At 38.6% G+C, this 25,072-nt stretch overlaps 1 long non-coding RNA gene and 1 pseudogene across 1 annotated transcript in view; both read right to left on the reverse strand.

The window, feature by feature from the left end:
* LOC125484200 overlaps window positions 1-25,072 on the reverse strand; it is a 201,303-nt gene that overhangs the window by 135,792 nt on the left and 40,439 nt on the right. The window lies entirely within an intron of this gene.
* On the reverse strand, window positions 3,208-3,322 carry LOC125484317 (annotated as a pseudogene).

Here is a 25,072-nt window from a genome sequence, read left to right on the forward strand (position 1 = left end):
TTGTTTCCCTACACGACACACTAACTATCTCAGAATAAAATGTGTTTTTTTTTGTTTACTTTGGAAGCAACAGCTTTCTAACAGAACAAATAGCTAGTGCATCCTGGATGGAAAATTAGGACTGCACTAGATAAGAGTTGCTTTTTTGCCTAAACTTTTGTTAAAATAATTTGTAAATACTACAACAACGATTTCACATATAATTTGAAAAGACACATGCCATCTTATACATCCAAAACATACATGAATTATCCACTGAAATGTTTTAGTTTAACACATACCAGCGACAATGGCATTTCAAAATAGGTTACTGTATATGAGACTCCAAGGTGTGTCTAAAAGGTACGGCATAGTGGTACATTAAATGCATTAGATTAAGACTGATTCAACAACGTAGTTCATCATCAAATGTTAAGTGTGTAGTATCAATGCTAGTCTTTACATTTTCTTTTTTTTTGTTCTTAATTATTTCCTCTCTATAAAGCAGTAATCATGGGCATGTTCATGATAGCAGCCCTACTGACACCAGCACTGTACCAATTTTAATAGACATGCCTGGAACAATAAGAATCAACAGGTTTCTCAAATGAGAGGCATCATATTCTCTACTCACAAAAAGTAGAACTATACAGATCTACTTTTTTTGTACATTGGTGAAGCTCAACAGAATAGAACAGAGCTGCAAAGATCATTGGGGTCCTTTTGTCCAACGTTAACTTGTGGAACAAAAAGAATATAATTTGGGACATTTCTGGTTGACACACTCCAGTACCACAAAATCTTTCAGCTTTGAAGGAAGCCTGACAGAACTTAATTCAATTGTTCAGTTTACGTTCTACAAGCTACTGCCTGCTTACTTATGAAGGGTCACCAATCTGAGATAATGGCTCTGTTTCTCTCTTAATGAATACTGTCTGACTCACTAAGCATTTTGAGAATTCTCTGTCATTATTTAATATAGTTTTGGTCCTTTTAAGTTTTCCAAAATCATACATATTGTAGGCAAAGTACTTTAACATAATGTAAAACTGATGATAAATTTAAAAAAACTTGATCTTCATTCTGAGGACACTCCCAACTGTGTTGTGTGGCTCTCTGATCATGCCTTGTGGAATAAATTCAGAACAGATCTAGCAGCTCGGAACTCGGAAAAATTGGACTGCTCTTCTGAGAGCAAAGCTAACAAGATACAAACAAAACACAGCTGGTGAGGAGCCCATCATCAAAATGGAGCACAGAGGTCACGCTCTGAATTTGTTGAACACAATGTTGCGTTGTTCCTCCAACTTGTGCTGAACATTTCCGGAGGTGGCACAGTGGGGATTGAGAAAGCATTAGGAGCAATGGAGGAATGGGTCAGGGTCTTGCAGAGGGAACCGTTATTTTCCTATTTTAGTCCCTATATCTTCTTTACAATCATTGACGCTCCCTTTGTCTTTTGCTCTGGGTACACTCCCACCTGTTTCTCCTCTCCCTCTGTCAACAGCATAAAACCCACCATTTTCCAGCCACTTTCAATTCTGTAGAAGAGTCATATCAGACTCAAAACAATAACCCAGTTACTTGCTCAACAGATGCTCACCCTCTTTCAAAAGGATATGGAATAGCATTTATTGCCCATTCCAAGTTGCCCTTGAGGAGTTGGTAGTGAGCTGCCTCTTGACTCACTGTAATCCATTTGGTGTGGGTAGGACCATAATGTCATTAGGGAGGAAGTTCCAGGATTTTTACCTGACTGTGCCAAATTAACAGTGACATTTCAAAGTCAGGATAGTAAGTGGCTTGGATGCAAACTTGCAGGTGTACCCATTTACCTGGTGCCCTTGTCCTTCTGGATGGCAGTGTTTGTGGGTTTGGAAGATGCTCTGTAATGATCCATGATCAATTTCTACAGTACATGATGCAGCAACTGACCATCTATGGTGGAGAGAGTGAATGTTTGTTGATGTGGTGCCAATCAAGCAGGCTGCTTTGTCCTAGATCATGTCAAGTTTCTTGACAGTTCTTGGAGCTGCACTGATCGAGGCAAATCAGTATTCAATCACATTCCCGGCTTGTCCCTTGTCGATGGTGGACACATTTTAGGGAGTCAGGAAATGAGTTACTCGCTGCAGGATTCCTCGTCTCTGATCTGCTCTTGTATGGCTAGTCCAGTTGAGTCTAAGGTCAATAGTAACCCCTTCGTAAGGCAGAGGATACAGTGATGGTGTTGCATTGAAGGCCAAGTGGTGATGGTTAAATTTTCTCTTGTTGGAGATGGCCATTGCTTGGCACTTGTGTGATGCAAATGTTACATGCCACTTGTCAGCACAAACGTGGATTATTGTCCAGGTCTTGCTGTGTTTGGGTATGGACTGCTTCAGGGTTTGAGGAGTTGTGAATGATGCTGAACATTGTGCTGTCATTGAACACCCTCATGTCTGACCTTTTGATGGAGGAAAAATCATTGAAGCAGCTGAAGATGGTTGGGCCTAGGACACCACTCTGAAGAACTCCTGCAGAAACATCCTGGAGCTGAGATGACTGACCTACAACAACCATAACAATCTTCCTATATGTCAGGTATGACTCCAACAGTAGAAGGTTTGCACCCTGATTCTCACGATTCTATTTTGTTAGAGCTCCTTGATGCCAAACTCCAGTTAAATGTGAGATAACAAGGTGTAGAGCTGGATGAACACAGCAAGCCAAGCAGCATCAGAGGAGCAGGAAAGCAGACGTTTCGGGTCTGGACCCTTGTTCAGTAATTCCTACTGTCTCTGAATTGATTTTAACCCCATTGCGAAGCCCATCAGCAGTTCCTACTATCTACAGTTAAATGTGGTCTTGATGTTAAAGGCAGTCACCCTCACCTCACCTTTTGGAATTGTGCTGTTAGATCATAGTATCCCTACAGTGTGGAAACAGGCCCTTCAGCCTAACAAGTCCACACCGAACCTCAGAAATCCCACCCAGACCCATTCACCTACAACCCACTTAATCTACACGTCCCTGAACACTATGGGCAACTTAACATGGCCAATCCACCTAGGCTGCACATCTTTGGACTGTGGGAGGAAACTGGAGCACCCAGAGGAAACCCACGCAGTCACGGGGAGAACGTGCAAACACCACACAGACAGTCACCCGAGGGTGGAATTGAACCTGGGTTCCTGGCGCCATGAGGCAGCAATGCTAACCACTGAGCCACCGTGCTGCCCCAAAAGCCTCCTGCACCTGGTATTCCCAGGTGGTCTCCCACCCATGTACTAACTAGGCCTGAGTCTGTTTAGCTTCAGAGTTCAGACGAGATCGGCGTTTTCAGACTAGTATGATGTCAGAAGCTGAGTATCCCTAGTGGAACCCAGATGGATTGTTAGCAATCATGTTATTTTTAAGCAAGTACTGCTTGTTAGCAGTGTTCTTTACACATTCCATCCCTTTAATAATGGAGCGTAGACTGATGGGCAGCAATTTATCCTTCTTTTTGTGTGTAGGTAGATGCCAGTGTTGTAACTGTACTGGAAGACCTTGGCGATAGGTACAGGATGTTCTGCAACATAAATCTTTAGCTGTTGCTGGAATGTTGTTAAGGCCCATTGCCTTTTGCAGTATCCAGTGTGTCCAACTGTTTCTTCATATCGTTGGTGTCTCTGGTGAAAGGGATCTCTAGAGGAGGCTGAACAGGATCATCCACTTGGCAGATTTTTTCGAAGATTTTTTTCAAATGCTTCAGCCTTTCTTTTGCACCAAATGTGCTGAGCTGCTCCCAATACTGGGGGTGGGGATGTTTATAGAGCTGTCTCTTTGAGTGAGTCACTTTATTGTCCACCACCATTCACGATTAAATGTGGCGGGACTGTAGAACTTAGTTAAGGATTAGAACATAGGTTATGGAATTGCTGTAATTACAAGCATACATGTTAAAAATGATCAATTATTTTGTGATGTAGGATTTTAATCTAACCTAATGGTCATTTGGACATAAAGGACAATATCCCATTAGCTGCCTTAAATCTATGTCCTCACTGCATACTAATTTTTTATGACTTATACACTAGAATACCTAGATTTCTCTTAACCTTGGAATTCCGCACTTGTTCTCTGTTTAACTCATTCTGTGCTTTTTTTCGGATCTGAATATAGAAAGTATGGTTAGCAAGTTTGCAGATGACACTGAAATTGGTGGTGTAGTGGACAGTGAAGAAGGTTACCTCCGCGTACAATGGGATCTTGACCAGATGGGCTGAAGAGAGGTAAATGGAGTTTAATTTAGATAAATGTGAGGTGCTGCATTTTGGTAAGGCAAATCGGGGCAGGACATATGCATTTAATGGTAAGGTCTTGGAAACTGTTGCAAAACAAACATGCCTTGGAGTGCAAGTTCATAGTTCCTTGAAAGTGGAGTCATAGGCAGACAGGGTAGTGAAAAAGCCGTTCAGTATGCTGACCTTTATTCGTCAGTGCATTGAGTATAGGAGTTGGGAGGTCATATTGCGGCTGTACAGGACATGGTTAGGCCACTTTTGGAATACTGCATTCAATTCTGGTCTCCCTGCTATAGGAAAGATGTTGTGAAACTTGAAAGGGTTCAGAAAAGATCTACAAGGATGTTGTTGGGGTTGGAGGGTTTGCGCTACAGAGAGAGGCTGGTTAGGCTGGGGCTATTTTCCCTGCAGCGTTAGAGGCTGAGAGGTGACCTTAGAGGTTTATAAAATCATGAGTGGCATGGATACGATCTACAGCCAAGGTCTTTTTCCCTGGGGTAGGGGAGTCCAAAACTGGTGAGCATAGGTTTAAGGTGAGAAAGGAAAGATTTTAAAGGGACCTAAGGGACAACTTTTTCTTACAGAGGGTGGTACATGTTTGGAACGAGCTGCCAGAGGAAATGGTGGAGACTGGTACAATTACAACATTTAAAAGGCATCTGGATGAGTAAATGAATAGGAAGGATTTTGAGGGATATGGGCCAAATGCTGGCAAATGGGACTATATTAACTTAGGATATCTGGTCGGCATGGACGAGATGGACTAAAGGGTGTGTTTCCATGCTGTACATCTCTATGACTCTATGCTGCCAGACTGTTGATTTTCTCAGCAGTTTCTGTTTTTATCCTTTCTTGGAACTGCATTGTCCTTTCTTCATTGCGGTTGAGTCAAAATTCTGGAACTCCTTAGATGAACAACACAGCATGAACTGCAGTGATTCAAAAAGCAGCTTGCCACCAACTTCTCAAGGGCAGTAGAAATAGCCAACCAAATTGGTTGAAAAGATCATAAGGAATTTGTAAAGGAATACTGAAAAGTTGGAGAGATATGTCACCAAGTGGTTGTAGGAGGAGAAATGATGTCCTAGAGGTATTATCGCTAGACTATTAATCCAGAAGCTCATCTAATGTCGTGGGGACCCGGGCTCAAATTCCATCACAGCAGATGTTGGAACTTGAATTCAATATATAAAAAAAACTGGAATTACGAATTTGCTAATGACCATGAAACCATTGCTGATTAACAGAAAAACCCATCCAGCTCACACTAATGTCCTTCAGGGAAGGAAATCTGCCATCCTCACCTGGTCTGGACTCCATGAAACTTCAGACCCACAGCAATGTGGTTGAGTCTGCCCTCTGAAATGATGTAGCAATCCACTCAGTTCAAAGGCAGCTTGAGAAGGGTAATAAATGCTGTCCAGCCAGTGACACCCATGTCCCATGAATGAATAAAATAAAAAGTTGAAGTGATTTTGAATAAGGACTTCAAAAGGTGAAGTGAGCATACTTCTTGAACAGCAGCAGTCCATGTGCTGAGTAGTTTGGACATCTGATTGGTTTGCTGTGGGTCTGGATTTACGTACAGATCAGACCAGGTAAGGATAACAGAAAGAAAACAAAACAAAGAACTGCGGATGCTGGAAATCAGAAACAAAAAAAAATTGCTGCAAATACTCTGATCTGTTAGTGTCTATGGAGAGAAAGCAGAGATAATGTTTCGGGTCCAGTGACCCTCTTTCAAAACCGCTTTCCTTCCCTGAATGAGCCAGTTGGGTTTTTCCCCCAATCTGATTGTGATTATCACTGATTCTAGAATTTTTTTTAAATTCCACTTTTATTTAATTGACTGAATTTAAATTTCCCAGCTGCTGTTAGATTGCTTAAATATATCACTTCTGTAACATAACCACTATGCTATTAAAAATGAGACTCAAGGCAACAGACTTCCAACAGTGAGCAGCAAAGCTCATGACAAAAGATTTGAGAGGTTGTTAAATTCACTTCTTTGATTAAAGGCAGGAATTCAATCAACGCTAAAGACAGATTTGGTATCTAGAGGATGGTAACATGGACAAGGAGATATTTGAAAAACATGAGTAAACGTGATTTGGATTACATGCCCACATGGACAGTTAAGAGTTGATAATGGACAGGTTGTCTGTATGGCCTATTTGTATGTTGGACCTCCAACATTTTAAAAGCATGTTTGCAATAATCATGCTGAATTCAGGGGAGTCAGTTCAAATTATAAGAACATCCATGGGTACCCGATGACAGTTAGGTGTAAACAAAGGATTATTTATCGTAGAATTATTGAATCCCTACAGTGTAGAAAGAGGCCATTTGGCCCATCGAGTCTGCACCTACCCTCCAAAGTAGCTTCAGTAGTCTTACTGTTTCAGGCTAAATGCTATAATTGCATTAACTTCTGTATTACTCAGTAAATAGTGTTCATGATTTCATGGTCTGACCTCCTTTTGATGACTAAGACATTGTTAAATCTGTTCACTCACCAGTATTCATGTATAGCAGCAGGGAGTTGGTACTGTAAATGTCAATATGATTTAGATGCAAGGCAGTTCAAGAAAGCAGATGTAGATGGTCTTGCTCCCAACCAAATTTGAGTGATGAGGAAGTTAAGATCAAAAGGTTCTGGATTTACCTGCTGCCCTTTCAGGAATACTGCTTAGGATAATTACTGGTTCACTGATCCTAGTGTCCTTACAATACCAAATGGCAAAACCTTCCAAAAAAGAACATCAGTTCCAAAAAAGATGACTCTCAGGGACAAATTACAGCCCTGACAAAGGCTCCATTTCAAAATGATTTAATACATTACATCCCTTTTAATCGTTTGGGATTTCAGGATTTTTTATTTGGACTCAATTATTCAATCAAAATTTACTCTGCATTCATTCACAAAAGCATTAAGGCTGCTGCTTCAGGGAAGCTATCACTGTGTCACGAGAGCCGTGGATTTTTTTCTTTTTGTAATATTTTAGGCTTATTTAAAACCTAGATATTTTTAAATCAACATGTTCAGAGGTGGGACTTGGTCCTGGGCTTTGTGGCCCAGAGGTCAGGATGCCACCAACTATGCTACAAGAGCGCTTGTGATAGTATATTTAATCAGAATTGCACACATTCTGAATTAATAGACACTTAATAAGCACTGATGGGAGTGTAAGCAAGATTTATTTTAACACTCGTTCATATACAGTCACAATCAGACACCATGCCTCTATATGGCAACCTTTGAGATTAGCTACGAAATATAATTTTCATGAGTTCTTTTGTGTAACAATTCTCCCTTTGAAGCATTGCAAAGAGATGCACAGTATGCATCAAGAATGGTTATAAAACCATAAACATTCACAACACAGTTGGAAACCACCATATCTGTTCTGGTTGCTTTTCTGTGGCATTTAAAATTAATTCCTCTGCCTCATTAGCTCCCCATAGCTTTATATTTTCCTCTCAGTGGTAAGTAATCTATGTTTCATCAAGCCTCCAGGTAGATATTTCTCATAACTCCTCTCTTTATCCACTTAGTGATAATCTTAACCTGATTGCCTCTCATCACTGACTTGCCAACTGGAAGAAATAGCTTTCCTCCATTCACACCATTATGCCAAAGCAATTAACAGCCATTTAAGATATACATTTCTCTAAATACCTAGAATACATGTTGTAAAATGGCTGTTAACTGAATACTGTTCAGTTACTTATTCATATATTGTTAAATAAAATCATTTAATGGCTTTCATATTTGTGCCTCTCTAAGATTGTCTTCTTCCAACTCAGTAACTACTCAACTTCACCCATTGCAGTTCATCTGCTGTTGAAACCCTTATTCATACTATCATTACCTTTAGCTTAGAAATCCAATGTACTCCTGGCTAGTCACCCAAATCTCCACAGCCCAAGTCTTAACTTGCAGAAAGTCCATTCTCCAATCACCCACATGCTGAATTAAATTGGCTACCAGTCGAATGTGTCATGGTGTTAAAATAACCATCTTTGTTCTCAAGTCTTTTTGTGGCCTTGCCCTTCCCTAGCTCTATAATCTCTTCCAACCCTTCCGAGATATCTATAGCCCTCTAAATTCTGGCATTTTGGGCATTCCCAATATTAGGTGCTCCACTACTGGTGGCCGTGCCATCACCATCTAAGCTGTAAACTCCAGAATTCCCATTCTATGCCTCTCCACCTCACTTCCCTCCTTTCAGACACTTCTTAAAATTTTGCTATTGTTTATCTGACCTAATTTTTTTCATGTGGCTTGGTATCATTATTTGTTTTGTTAGGGTGAAGTGCTTTGGAAAATTTCACTAAAACTTTTCCTTAATATAAAACTGTTGACTTTATTGTTAAACTTCAAGTGAGGCCTGATGGTGAGCTATATGTTGGCAGCTGCAAGAAATTAACACAATAGCGATATAAAAGCAAAAGACTGTGGGTGCTGGAGATCTGAAATAAAAATCACAAGTGTTCGAGGGACTCAGCAGATCAAGCAAAAAGAAAAAGTTAAAGTTTCAAGTCCAAAATTACCCTTAATCCTTAGTTCTCAGTACTGAAGAAAAGAGCAGATTTTCTGATTCATTTTGCCCTGAGGACAAACTGCTTACCCAGATCCTTCCATTATTGGTTATTTGAAACTCACCCATACCAGTAATCGGAAATATAGAACTCAAAGTAGTGCTTATTAGGAAGGATAGAAAAGGCCAAAACGCAGAACAGCATGCCTGATTGGAAGCTTTTCAAATGTAACAGTTATTCAAATTCTGCATAGTTATGCTTAATCTTTCATGAGCCTTCGGTTTTCAAACTCTTCGAGCTTTACTTCTGAACTATGAGCATAGTATGTACCTAATCAGGAATAAAAGTAAATGAAATCAATTACTCCTATAGTTGATGGAAAAATGGAATAAAAGAAACATCACTGAAGAAACATTAATGGCTCCAATTTTGCTGTGAAAGTAAATGACTTGGCTGCTGCATTTCCCACACCACAAAAGCAACTTTACTTCAAAAGTATTTAATTGGCTGTAAAGTCATTTGAGATGTCCAATCGTCAAAAAAAAAGTGTAAATGCACATATTTCTTTTCTTTTTAATGGTGTTCAGTTAAATCAGGCACCAACTTCCAATCAATGTTCAGGCATAGCGTAATGCAATAATCCAGTAGTTGCTATCCAAAATAAGCCCCTCTACTGTAAGCTATGTGAAAATGACATCTAGCCAAATGGTTCTTTTCAAATATATTGGACAGCATGAAACTCCTTTACTAATATCCCAAATATGGACGGAAACTGCCATAAAAAGTGTGTCCATTTCATTGTAAAAACCCTTTCATACCAAATATTAATTATCCATATTTGAAAAACTGCTTTCATCAGGCTTGTCAGCAAAGCCAAAACCCATTGAACGCAAGGGACTGTGGTGTCTCTGGCTGAGTGACAACAAGCAGAACAGTGATGAGCAGTTGTTTTTTGGACAGGAGCAAGGTATATAGTGGTACCCCCAATTTGGCTCAGTATTAGGAACACTCTTGATCTATATAATGACCACTAGTTGATTGTACCAGTGTACTTCAGATTAACCTTCAATTCCTAGAGATGTCAGGCCATTTCCAGAGAGTATGGCAACCTCAGTTAAGAACTACAGTACTTACCTTCCATAGTACTATTGGAAAGTTACACAAAATTATTGCTGCTCAATTTATTTTAAATAGTAATTGCTGACTAAAAATGTCAAACTGCGAGCAAAAATGTTGGAGTTACAAGATATAATCATCATTAGATAATTATTTTTCACTGCACAGCCAACAAAAAAGGACTTTAAAGAAATGAACAAATGGTTGAATATTTTGTATCCTTCTCAGTATGCACAACAAATATTAGCATAAGGGATCTGTTAGGATAGCAATAGGACAAAAGTTCTGATCCTTATACTGCTTCAGTCAAAGGAGCTGAATCTGATTTTTGAAATCCTTGCCATATCATGGGAAAGATGTGTGAAAGTTTAATTTGATCATGATATGAACAATTATTAAAGCAGATCATTTCAAATAATCTTTTATATTTTTATCAGCTGGCTGCCAATCAGAACACAAAACAGATAAGCAAAAAGAAAAGCGATTCGACCCATTAAAAGAAGATTCCTTTGATGCACTTACCCTCCAGTTCTAGCCCAATTGTATTTTCAACATTTAAAACCTACATCGCCATCACATTGCCCAATTGTTTAAAGAGACAAATATTCATCATCCTAAAAAAACCTGACATCTTACAAAATATAAAATTTTACCAGCTTTTTATGACCATCACTTCAACTTGTTTTACCCTGAAATATTTTTGTTATATTATATCTAAGCTGTTCATATTATTCAATGAAATTCTCCTTTAACCATATTCTCTCAGCTTTAGAAGGGACAGTTTTGTTGCCTTCCACCACTCATCTCTCTCATTTAGAATCAATTATGTCTCTTCGCTGCAACTTTTCCAATATTTACAAAGAAAAAAAACTTGTAGATCCTGAAATTACACAGCAGAATCAGTTCAGAAGAAGGGTCACTAGACTTGAAACTTTAGTTCTGTTTGCTCTCCACCGATGCTGCCAGACCTGCTAAATTTCTCAGTAATTTCTGTTGTTTCAGATCTTTAGCGTTCACAGTGCTTTGTTTTATTTTGACATTTCAGGGATTTTTTTTTTCTTTTCTCTGTAATATTCTTGAAGTCAAGACAGTTCAAGAACCATGCTCTTCCCTTTTTAAAAGGATATTGGTCACAGCTTACAAGGTGCTGTAAAGATGCTCCTCTAGCTTACTCTTTGAAATAATTTCCCAATGCAGCCTAGTAAATAGGTATGCTCTTAATCTTTTTACTGTCTAATTTAGATTTATTCTGTTATAAATAGGCAACATTTCTGATTCAAATCATGCATTGGTCCAGGATGATAGTTGGTCCCCCACAAAACTTTCTCTGAAGAATACTGGTGGAGACACAATGTGTATCACCACCTCCTGGGATTACTTTGTCTTCCAACCTTTAATTAGTCCAGCACCTCTACTATAGCGAACTCCTAATACTCCGGGATCATTAGCATCCTAATAACACAACACTGAACAAAAAGGGTACTTAGAACATGAGATATGGAAAGCACTCTGTGTTAAAAGACATTAATAAAATTAGATTCAATTTGGACACTGCAATACAACATTTAAAAATGGCATTCTTTGATAGAGTACTTCACAAAAAAATAAACAAGGTCATTAATTTCACCGACAATAAACCATAGCCTCTAAAAGAGATTTATTGTGTGCAAAAGTAATCTGTTCAACAGGACTCTAATAAATTGGCTCTGCATTTTAAGGCAGCATTTGCAATAACATGCTAGACCATTTAATTACCATATAAAACAAACGTCTTTCCTCTTCTTGTGCTTCTTGTGCACAAAAGTGAATTGCGTTTTTAAGAGTTTTGCATAATAATGAGACTTATAAAGAAGCCTAACCCAGAAAAAAAGCTTATGAAGAGTTAAACATGGCATGTTTTCTGCAGAACTGTATTTTCAATTAACTGTTAAAATATAAAAGATTAAGCTTTAAACAGCACAGGCTCAACTAATAGGAGAAAATTAAGTATACGAGGTAAGTAGTATCTCCCAAGAGAATGGAAGTGTTAAAACAGAAGAAGGTCCATCGTGCAAACAGTTAGTTTGGTTTTTCCTTCCATTTGTCCTCCTATCAGTTCACAAACTCTAAATATATTATTTGCAGTTACTTCAAGCAACACATGTACCAGATTGATGTGACTATCAGGTATTTAGTGAATATTGCAGTGGGAACTTGTCTGACCAATGTCACGTTTGCCATACAGAAAAAAAATTGCTTTTACAAATCCGCTTCGTGCTATGCGTGTTCCTTCCCACAGTCCAATTATTACATTACTCTCACTGCAGTATATCTGCCTCAACATTCTGGGAAATCAATGCCCACTTGTCTGTTCTCAGAGATAAAACAGATTTACAGTTAAGTGTTCTGACCAATATTGCTTGACAAACTTCAAAGCCAACCTTCCCCAAAGGCCAATGCGATGTCAACTGCACTGAATTCCCACCTTAAAGATGTTCATTAGAAAGAAGTTGAATCTAAGAAAATGATACACAGTATTTCATTTATTTTGTCGCCTATCGCTGCACAAATACCATACAAACTAGTTTCGTTTGGATCCACAACCATGAGAAGCATGAGACCAATGTCCCACAAGCACTGGCTAAAACAAAATGCAGGCTCTAGAAATGAAAAGCAGCATGTTATTACAGAGCAGAATGGAAAAAAAAAGGAGAATGTCAGGAAACTGCATATACATTTTAAGCTGAAATAAATGCTTGTCCATAATCACAAAATAAGGCACAAATTCATTCCAAAACGATTTACTGAGTTTTCTGGGAGACTCAGCTTCTAAAACTTCGAATGCTCCTGTTATAATATGATTCAATCCCAAACTTTTCCCAGCATTACCTGGGTCAACCCTTGTGAATTTGGCAAGACATGTGCTGACAAAATAGCAATTTCAAAGAAATGCATTTTAAAAACATAAATGACATAGGTAGAGAGAGGTTTCTACTTAACATAACAATTTCCTTTCTTTTCAAATTTCTTGCATTTTGTTCTCTATTAACATGCTGAAATAGAGAGGCCCAATGTTCACTAGGTGCTAACTTTCCAGCTGAGGTGAGAAAAACAGACTAACAGTTGCATTCTGACCAATATTGCTTGACAAACTTCAACGCCAACCTTCAAAGGCTAATAAGATGTCAATTGTACTGAACGCTCAGCTTAAATCTCATAAGCAAAATATTTAACTGAAGAAAATAGTGCATACAATTTTATTTATTTTATTAACTAATGGGCAACACAAATGCCACTTCTTATATACAAGTACTGAAAATAAGCATGAGAAATTGTTCAGCTATGCTGACTTTATTTCACCAAGTCCCTAAATATACATTTCTAAAAGCAAATACCTGATAGTGAAAAAGCTGATAGTAGTTGGATTTTTGCTAACTCTAGCACAAAGAGAGGCCAACATGCCTCAATACTCCATTTTCAAAGCTTGTCATCTGACTTTTGTCCCACTTAGAACACTATGTCCACATTTGCCAAAGACACCAAACAGAGCATCAAACAGAACAAAGTCAAACATTCCAGACTCCTCTCACATCATTCCTCCACAGTTCACCTCCAAAGGCACAAACCTCATTTGGTTTCTTTCTTGATGAACTACAAACTATAGAATAATATCCCAAAGTGTGCAGTATGATAGTAACACCAACTTTTATGTTTAAATCAGCCTTGGTTCCACAACCTTTTATTTGGACTCTTCATGAGGTATCAAGTTATAGACATGTTAAAATTTTGTCCAATTGAATACAAGTGAAAAAATGCTCACTTGAGTCAGATAACTTGGTATCCTAGACCTGGATGCAGCCCTTGCAAGGCCCTTCTTGAACTTACATGACCAGATGCTGTACAGCTTTACTGTGAACTAGTCCAGGGTCACCTTCAAGCTCCACGTCCTACTTATCTCAAAACTCTACTTTCAGCCTCATCTATGGTTTATTATCACCAGAATCAATTAGCCATGCCTTTCTTCCAAACTCTATACGTATAAACCTGAACCAAAAAGGCCGCAAGTCACATTCTCTTTAGTGCCAACATTATGCTGCCATCCTCATGCCCCCTTATCTACAGTGTTTGTACTCTCCTCTGTCAAATACCTTAGGATACTTTATTATATAAAAGACATTGTTAAATTAAATACATTTATCATTAATCCATAGAAGTACATGGTTTATAGTACAAAGCTGATCCTCTGCTCCGGTGAAGGGCCTGGACAATCTTTAATTATTTCCATTGTACTTCACTCTCTCCAGAGCCTTTTGCTCTAAATCCTTCTCCAACATTCAACGAAAACCCTCAGGCGTCTGGCTTCAACTGCATCTTACGCTTTAACATTCATGTTCCAGCAACATTCTTAATAAAGTATTCCCTCTCCACTTTTTTTTAATGTTACTTGCTCATGGAACGTGACCTTACCCAGCATATAATGCCCAACCCAAAGTGTCTTGGCAGGTGGTGAACTGCCTTCTTGAACCACAACGGTACTGATAGGGCAAAAGGCACAGTGGGCCAAACGGCCTCCTTCTACACCCTAACACTTCTGTGAAACTGGAGTTCACGGACTTGGACCAAGTGACAATAAAGATGATACAATTCAATATGGCCACTAAGGCTCTTGAAAATGGTGCTCAATGAAGAGATCTCTAAGAGCTAATCTATTTTCTTAAAACTACACTAGCGTTGTATCGCCAGCCTCTAATGGAAGAGAAAATACAGAAAGGCTTGCACTTTCCATATCCTCTGAACCCAGGATGTGCACATTTTTTTCCTCTAAAACTAAGTGAACCAAACAGGTGTACAACACACCCACTCTATCATTTCAATAGAGAAAGAGGAATCAATACAGGGTGTCATGGTTCCCACAAGGCATGTTCAAAATAGTACCAACAAACTCAAGCACGAAAAATATTGGACATAAACATCACAAAGACATATTCTACTGGTAAAGCTGGAAGGATAGGTTACAAACAGTATTATATATGATGATCCATCTACAATTGGAAGATACCATTGTTCTATTCATCTTTTTATTTGCACAACATATATCACTCTTTTTCTTAAAGGAAATCAAATAAAATCACAAAAGGAATAATGATGATAATGTTACATTTGAGTGACCCCGTTTCTTCCCAGAGCACCAAATTGCTTTTGGATAATTTACATGGAAAGTAAATACAACAAAAGTGTGGGGTCAGAGATGTACATATTACTTTTAGGTTGATGCTGAAGATGAGGGCAGGATTTTCAATGAGTACTTTGTCTCTGACTACACCAAGGAGAGGGTTGATGCAAATATATTAGTTAAAGAGTAGTGTAATACATTAGATACAATAAGCATAATAAAAGAAAATATTGGAGGGACTGGCATTCTTGAAGGTGGTTAAATGACTAAAGCCAGTGCGTTATATCCCAAGCTGTTACAGAAAGCCAGGAAGGAAATAATGAATACTTTAAGAATCATTTTCCAATCCTCACTACATACAGATGAGGTATCAGAGGATTGGAAATCTGCAAACACTGAACCATTTTTTAAAAAGAGGTGTGAAGAATAGGTCAAATAATTATAGGCCAGTCAATCTGACAGGAGTGTGAAATCAAGTGAGACAGACAGGATAAACTCACTTAGAAAGGCACAGACTGATCAGGGGTAGTTAGCATGATTTCATTGAGGGTAGATCATTCCTCACAACCTAGTTGAACTTTTAAGGAAGTAACAGGAGGACTGATGGGGGTAGTTCCATGGATGCTGTCTGGATGATTTTAATAAGATATGTGACCCAGACCCCGCATGGCAGACTGATCAGAAAAGTAAACTTAATTGGGATATGGGGAATATGGCAAGTTGGGTCTAAAATTGGCTCAGGAAAAAGAGACAATAGTCGATGGATGCTTTTGCAACTGGAAAACGGTTTCCAATGGTGTTCCACAGGGCTCACTTGGGGCCCTTGCTGTTTGTTGTACTAAAATTGTGCCTTCCTAATCAAACATACTCTGTTTTGGCATCCTCAGTACTTCCAGTTTTCCCTGCAGTGGCATTCAGGGGCTCTGCATCAATCTTCATTCATATTACTGTTGTAGAACTTTGGTCTAGTTCATACCTTAAATTCTGTCCCAATTGGAAAATCAATCATCCATTTGACATGTGACAGGTACAATGTGAAGTCTACTTAATCATGGAATAAATTGTTTGCACATTAAATGAAATTGATATTTTTGACAGCTTAAAAATTTTTATCAAGATGTCAGTCACTCATCGTGGTATTAGAGTGAACAACTTGCATTCAATTTATGATAGTATTGACCCTGACATGGGTCCTCCCACAGCCTGGCAAAATCTCCACTCCAGCAAAAGCCCAGCCTCAAAGCTGCCAGGTTACAGAAGTACTCCATGTATATTAATAATGTAGACTTCAATGTGGGAGGCCTGATTGGGAAATCTGCAGATGTTTCAAAAATTGACCATGTAGCTAACAATGAGGAGGATAGCTGTTGACTCCAGAATATTATCAATGGTTTGGTGCAGTTGGCGGAAAAGTGACAAATCTAAGGGAATTGAGAGGATATTGAGTGGGATACAGGAAGCAAGAGGCCTTGCAGTGCATGTCCAGAGGCCCTTGGAGATGGCGAGTCAGTGGATAAGGTGGTAAATAAAGTAAATGCATGCTTTCCTCTATTGGATGAGGGCAGAATACCAAAGCAAGGATGTAATGCTTGAAGTGTATAAACTGCTGGTTAATTCACAGCTAGAATTTTTGTACAGCTCTGGTCACCACATTACAGTTGCCTCTGGAGAGAGAATTGTGGCGATTTATAAAAACATTGCCAAGTCTTGAAAATTGCAGCAGCAGGTCCTTCTTGTTTATGCCGACATCTCTGGGCTCAGAGAAATTTTGCCAACGTAACTAATGTTTTAAATTTCAACAGGCCCTGCTGACTTAGGGACTGGTAAAAATGAAGTCTGAAAACGTGAGCTGGATTTCAAATGGGGGTCCCGCTTGCTATTTTAAAAGTTCGACTCTACAAAATCTGGACCAGTTAATTAAAAGCGCTTTTGAAAAAAATGTAAAAAGCAGAAGTTGATAAGATACGTACAACTTTTTCCCAATTGGTGAGATTAGGGCTAAATAAAATCTGACTGACTGATCAGCAGAACCCTTTTATGTCAGCGTCTAAATAACAAAGTAAATTAAATAGGGAAATACAAGAGCAGGGCCAGACTTTATTTTATGGTCAAGATAGGCAGGATATTGACTTATATTGGGTCAACATAAACAGTTAGAACTGTGTAAAGAAACACTGCATACGCTCGGGTTGTTTTCCTTAGAACAGAGGAAGTTGAGAGTTCATATCACCAAGGTGACAGGCAGGGACTTAAGGAGAGATGAGGAAAACAATTTTCACCCACAACTCAATATCCAGTTTGATTATTGGAGTAGAAATCCTCAACTCATGCAAACGTTACATGGATCAGCATCTGAAACACTGTAACCAACCAACAAACCAACCAGGTGCTGGAAGGCGGAATTAAAATGAATGGCCAGTACTTATTTTCTCCTTTTTCAGCTGATATTCACATGATGGTCTGAATCACTTCTTTTCATGGGTTCTATGGTTCTAAAAGCTGCCTAAATCAAGGTTTTCCAAAATCTGGATCTGTAACCCTCACCTCCATCAGATAGGTGAGCTCTGAGGCCTTTTCAAAGGTTTGTCTATTTTTGTCAGTGAGTGTGACTTAACTATATGTTGTCTGAGGTCCAATTGCTGCTAGAATCACAGCCTGAAAATGGTGGGCCTCTGTTTCCTTTCAGAGCAAATCCATAGTTTTACACTCCCTTTCCCATGTTCAACAAATACCAGTCATCACTGAAAATCTCTCATAACTGGTCCACTCAAGAACTCAGTAATTGCAGCATCATCCTGCACTCAATTACTCCCTAACCAATGCCTTGAACCTCTCACCCCACATTAATAAACCCCCTCCTAAGCACTCACCCATCTCTCAAATTTTCACTCTGGGTCACAGGAAGTCTAAAGCACTAAAATGGGGTCACTTCTGGAACATGTTTGGATGCACTGGCCTAAATGGTCTCAGTGCAATCGTTGAACCACTATACCATGACCTTGTCTGTGCCATCTTTCACCATTGATTCTTTTTCCATTTTAATATGCACCTTCAACATGACACAAAATTCCCAATATTGTGCTACCAATGCAAAAAAAAACAAATACTTCAGAATATTACTGCTATATTCGGCTAAAAAAATACACATCAAAGCAAGTAGGTCTTTTGAATAAGGACAGAGAGCAGAAGAAACGGAAGTGGGCGTAACCATTCATTCAACCCCTTGACCTTGGTCCACCATTCTACTAGATCATGGCTAATTATCTAACTCTATGCCATTTTCCCATACTATCCTCATATCCGTGATGACAGAAATTTATCGATCCCTGTCTTGAATACAATCAATGGCTGAGCCTTCTTGGAAAGCCCTCTCGGACAGAGGATTCCAAAGATTCATCACCCACTCGGTGAAGAAACCCACCCTTATCTCAGTTCCAAATGGTATGGAGGTACATGATCAGCGATTATTGAGTGGAATTGTGGAACAGGGTCAAGGGGTTAAATGGCTACTCCTGTTCCTGTATCTTGTGTTCTCCGTTCTTATTCTGAGACTCTCCACAGTTCTACACTCCTTAACAAAGGGAAATACAGGTCCTCCATCCACCTGGTTGAGTTCTATAAGAATTTAAACTCTTTAAGGCCTTTAAAGTCATTAAACTTTAGACCTTTACAAAAGAAAAGAGTGATAGTTTTACAAAATACAAGGCACAAGATCCATGAAACCGCACGATTTTGTCCTCAATTAGAAAATCACAGTGTCTGTCATATGAACTCTACATAAAAATAAGCCTGTTACCAAGAACGGCAAAAGTAACACTATCCTTGGAAAGATGACAGCAACAAGAATGCATGGTGCACTGTTGTTCTTTCTTGTATGGCAAAATGAAAAATAATGGTGATATTCAAGCATAAAATGCGTCTCCAAAGAAAACAATTAAAAACGCGATGTGATCCATATTCTGGATGGATAAAACTGATTCCAAAAAGCAGTGAAATCAAGTGTGGAATGAGACCAGGAGATGTATGCAAGAAAAAAATGCTTGCTCTTCTGGGAAATGTTCAAATCCCATCTCATTGACAATGTATCAGTGATGTGAGATTGATAAACACTAGCATGGCAGTTATTCCTGGTTGTCTTATAAGTGTTACTCAGCCTTGGATGAGTGTGTAAATAAACCCCTCAAGAATAATAAAGAACAATAAATGTCAGAAGGGAAAAACAGATTCACTGAGTAGAAATATGCAAGCACCCTCACTAGTAACAGTGGATTTTCCGATGGCCAGTTAACTCCAAAAGGGAGCTGCACGTAGGATCCTACAGAATCCCCAGCATAATACACTCCAAAGTAGTTGCCTTGAAAATTGAAAATTTGGCTGGGTAATTCATCCTCAACAACAGCCCTCAAAGTATCCATTTAAGTCAGAGAATTCAGAGGGTTAAATAAATTGTTACTCTGGATATGTTAGGCTAGTCTATGGTTTTTAATGTTATAAAGGAAGTTATGTTAGATAATTAATATTCATAAAAATGTATATGATTTGTAATGTACAAAACAAATGCTAAAGAGTTAATATGAATTCTTTGGTTTGTTGTTTTTTTTTTACTTAATTCCATTATAATACTTCTGTTGGGATTTCACTTGGACCCAATCAAGCACACAAATCAAACTCCCTCTGAAAAATGGTACCAATTTAAAAGATGCCCATGATAATTCCAAAGCTGAAGGTTTAGTGAACCCATGAAAGCTAATAAAACCTTATCATTTATCGTAAAAGAAATACAATACAAAAGCAGGAACGTTATGCTTCAGTTACACAGAACATTGATGACACTGCATCTGAAGTACTATGCACAGTATTCATCATCTTACTTAAAGAAGGATGTAGATACATTGGAGGCAGTTCAGACTACCAGATTAACACCTGGACTGAGAGGCTTAGGGGGAAAGATTGGATAAGCTACACTTATCTCCACTAGAGTTTAGAAGAGCAACAGGTGACGTGATTGAAACATATGAGATCATGAGGGGTCTTGATAGAGTAGATGTGAAAAGAATGTTTCTTCTTATGGGAAAATTTAGACCAAGAGGACACTGTTTAAAAATCAGGGGTCTCCTATTTAACATAAGCCAGACTTTGTCTTCTCTCCGAGGCTCATGAGTCTTTGTAATTCCCTTCTTGAAAAGATAATGGAAGGAGAGTTCTTCGATATCTTTAAGGCAAAAGTAAATAGGTACTTGTTAAGCAAGAGGTGAAAAATTATGAGAGGTAGGCAGGAATACAAATTTGATATTACAATCAAATCAGCCATGATCTTATTGATTGGTGGAGCAGGCTCAAACGACTGAATGGCCTACTCCTAATTCAAACCTTGTAAATAATGGAAACGAAACATTTTTTCCGTGAAACTTGTAACTGCACATTCTAAATAATGCCTATTATAATATGGTTGCAATGGATTCTTAACCTCAGCTCAGTACTTGTCAGCAACAAATAATGGGCTTATCGTGAATACTTGTCTATTTAAATAATGATGATCCGTTTTATAAAGTTCATCCGACTGTACTCACCTTCCACCCAAAGTTAGCAGATGAGAAATTTATTTGCCTGGGCCAAATTTGTCGGAACTAGGGTTTTATTAAGTACGTGAGATAACAAGGTGTAGACCTGGATGAACACAACAGGCCGAGCAGCATCATAGGAGCAGGAAAGCTGACGTTTCGGGCCTAGACCCTTCTTCAAAAATTCAGTACGTTTTCATTTTCTACATTCAAACAGTGACTAAACTTCCAAAAACACCTGCAAAGCACTTGGCTATATCTGGGAAAGGTGCTATAGTCTTTTTTTAAACCTCAGCTCAACTATTTAGAGGCCAACCAAAACTTTAAAAAAAGGACAGAATACTCAGAATTTAACTGTATTCCATTCCTTCATTCAGCCTGAACTTTACTGAAAGTCAATTAAGTAGATATAGGATGCACAAACTAACTTAATCAATTCTTTTCGTATTCATTCATTGGATGTGGACATCGCTGGCAATGGTTTACATTTATTGCCCATCCTAAGTTGCCCTGGAGGAGGCAGTGGTGAGCTGGCTTCTTGAACCACTGCAGTGCTTGGTGTGTTGGGACACCCACAATGCTGTTACGCAGGGAGTTCAAGCAATTCGGCCTAGAAACAGAGGGTGAACGGTGACATAGCTCCAAGTTAGAATAGTACGTCACTTGGAAAAGAACTTGAAAGTGGAGATATTCCAAGAGATAGAGCTATTTCATTTCTCCGGAGACTCACTTTTGTGGAAAAATGTAAAGCTTAATGTTAAAAAGTAACTGATAACAGGGTAGTCTGGTAAATTGTCACCACCCCTCGCTGTGACAGAGGCCCACAACAACTTTACCTTTATTAGCAGCACATATAAATACAGTATGGGACACCTATATTGATGTTACTGCAAACAAAATAGAACCATGATTCAGCCACCATACTGTCATTTTAGCACCTTAATTAGTACAAAGTAGAGAAGGAAACCCATATTCAATGCCACCTGCCATCAATTACCCATTTCCATACATCTCAAATGTAAAATATTTCAGAAAATAATGCAACAGTTCTGTAAATAGCCACATAAATTTGTTAAGAAGAGTTATACAGATGTCTAAATTAATCCAAAAGGCTTTGTGCCAATATGATGCATTATCGCCACATTAGGTGTTATCAAGCTTCACAGAAAAAGCATTTTTTCTTGGAAAACATTCTGTTTTTTGATGGCAGAGCCTCAAAGGCAAATAAGAACAAATAATGTCTGCACTACTGAGTGATAGTAACAGCATATCTTCTGTCAAACTGGAAGGCTGCAAATGTTGACTCCCTTCATCCAAACTGAAATTATTATTTAACACACGTTGCCATGGAGAACTAAGCAGACAGCTTAGAAATACATAACGTGCTATTGCAAAACAAATCTTGTACACATTTCTGAAATTGCTTCCTGCCTTACATATGGTTAATCTCAGTGCATTATTTAAAAGCAGATTAAAGGAAAATTTAAACAAAAAAAAACATTTAGAGGATACTGCCCATGATTCTTCAGCTCTTGTTGGTTATAAAAAGCAGGGGAACAAATGGATGATGTTTTAATCATACATCTAAACTGTTACCTGCACTTTAAGATTTAGGAAAAAAAGAAAATACAAGATGGAGAGTGAATGGTAAATGATGCATACTTAAAAACCAAAAGATTGCCATGGCTGAGTGATAATTACAACGACCGTGCAATCACTGTAAATCATATGTCTCCCTGTATTTTTACTCTACATTGGTGGAGAAGGTTATTCTGTTTATTTTTTTAAAGGCTGTGCACGTTTTTTAGGAAAGGCTGTCAAATTCTCATTCTGAACATTTTATATTCCATTATCTGACCAATTCTTCACGATTCCCTTCTTCAATACAAAACATCAGAGAAGAATTTGAAATCATAACTTGATGTTGGAAATCTGAATCACAAACACAAATACAGATGCTGGAAATCTGAAACACAACCAGAAAATGATGGAAACCTTCTCCAGCCCACTCTCGCCTCTATGCTATCAACTTCCTTCACTGTTCCAGTAAAACTGCCCATAAATCCATTGTACTACAATGCACCTACTAATTAGGTATTTCATAGCTATCCTTAGTCAAAACAGAACTTACCTCTTTTGTATCATTTTTTTGTTTTTGGAAAGGAGCTGGTCATGGTTATTCTCTTTCTCATTAGGGATAGTTAGCACAGCCTTGTGCATGGGAAATAGTGTCTCACAAACTTGATTGAGTTTTTTGAGGACATAACCAAAAAGGTTGATGAGGGCAGGGTGAGTGACATTGTTGACATAGACTTTAGTAAATTCTTTGAAAAAGTTCCACATAATAGACTGATTAGTAAAGTTAGATCATGTGATTCAGGGAGAGCTTGCCAACTTGAGCCAAAATCGGCTTGAAGGTAGGAGACAGATGGTGATGGTGGAAGGTTGTTTTTTGGACTGGAGGCCTGTGACCAGCAATGTTCCACAAGGATCAGTGCTGGGTTAACTGTTGTTTGTAATTGATACAAATGATTTGAATGAGAATTTAGGAGGCATGGTTAGTAAGTTTTCAGACAACACCAAAATGGTTGGTATAGTGGACAGTGAAGAAGGTTATCTCAGATTACAAAGAGATCTTGATCAATTGGATCAATGGACTGAGGAGTAGCAGATGGAGTTTAATTTGGATAAATGAGTGGTACTGAATTTTTGTGAAACAAACAACGGTTGGACTTATCCAGTTAGTGGTAGGGACCTGGGTAGTGTTGTTGAACAGAAATACCTTAGGGTTCAGGTACATAGTTCTTTGTAAGTTGTGTCACAGGTAGACAGGGGTGTTAAGAAGGCGCTCAGCACACTTGCCTTCATTGCTCAGATCACTGAACACAGAAGTTGGAATGTCATGTTGAGGTTGTACAGGCCATTGTTGAGGCCTCTCCTGGGACTACTGTGTGCAATTCTGGTCGCCCTATTATAGGAAGGATATTATTAAATTGGAGTGGGTTCAGAAAAAAAATTATCAGGATATAAGGGGTGACCTTATAGAGGTTCATAAAATCATGAGGGGCATAGATAAGGTGAATAGCAAAGGTCTTTTTCCTAGGGTGGGATATATTTTTAAGGTGAGAGGAGAAAGATTTGAGGGACGTGAGAGACAACTTTTTCACACATAGGGTGGTTTGTGTGGGGAATAAACTGCCAGAGGAAGTTGTAGATGTAGGTTCAGTTACAACATTTAAAAGACATTTAGATATGTACATAGATAGGAAAGTTTTAAAGGAATATGGAATGCCGGCTAATGGGACCAATTTAGTTTGGGAAACTTAGTCAGCATGGACAAGTTGGACTGAAGGGTCTATATCCATGCTGTATGGCTTTATCTTTTGTTTCTTCTCAAATACAATCAACTAGCGCCTTGCATCATAGCGTATTTTGTCACTTAATCTGCTGAACCACCACCCAATCACAGATTCACTTTTGTTCTTTCCCTTCCTTTCTGTCTACTTACTTCTAGTACTTACTTGCACATCACTAAGCATTTCCAGTGTTCGTGAAAGATCAGCAACTTCAAATGATAAATCACAGATGATGCTAAACCTGCTGAGTTTTTCGGCACCTTGTTTTTTTTTATCATCACCTGCAAGTTTCCTTCCAAGCCAAGCAATATCTTGGCTTGAAATTGTATCTTCCTTCCTTCATTTCCAGGATTTTGCTCCTTTGACAATATCACACTGCACTGTGCACTGTAGATGTACCTACACTAGAACATCCACGGTAGTTCAAGAACACAGGTCACTATCAACTTTAAGGATAATTAAGGATGGACCACAAATGTTGGCCTTAATGAGAATTTCAAAAAAAATACCATGCCAAACAAATACAGAGTGCCAGCTTTTCATATTATGCAACTAGTTTTCCAAAAATCTGAGTGAGCTGCATTCAATTAAGGAAATGTTCAAAGGAGGTAACAAACCTATTGCATGCCAAGTGGTCCTATAAACGATTAATACCATCTTAAATATTTAACAGATGAAAATCTTCCTCCACAGGAAAAATTATGAAGGCACCTCATTTTGGAAACCCTAATTCAGAGACCATTCATTTCAAATGTATTACTTTCAGGTAAAACCCCAGAACTGTGGATTTCTCAGTTCAAGCTTGAGGCTCACTGTCACATAAGAAATTCACTATCACAATAATCATGGGGCACTTCAATATGCAGATGGACTGGGAAAAACAGGTTGGTAGCGGTTTCCAAGAAAGGGTATTTGTGGAATGGCATTTTTTTTGGAGTAGTTTGCAGTGTAGTCCACTAAGGAAGAGGCAATTCTGGATTTGGTGATGTGCAATGAAGTTGACTTGATTGGGGAGCTAGGAGTCAGTGACCATAATATGATAGAATTCACCCTGCAGTCTGAGAGGGAGAAGCTGGACATAATGGTAGAATGCAAAAC

The sequence above is a fragment of the Rhincodon typus genome, chromosome 10 (assembly GCF_021869965.1).
Source record: "Rhincodon typus isolate 14 chromosome 10, sRhiTyp1.1, whole genome shotgun sequence".
NCBI classification, from domain to species: Eukaryota; Metazoa; Chordata; class Chondrichthyes; order Orectolobiformes; family Rhincodontidae; genus Rhincodon; species Rhincodon typus.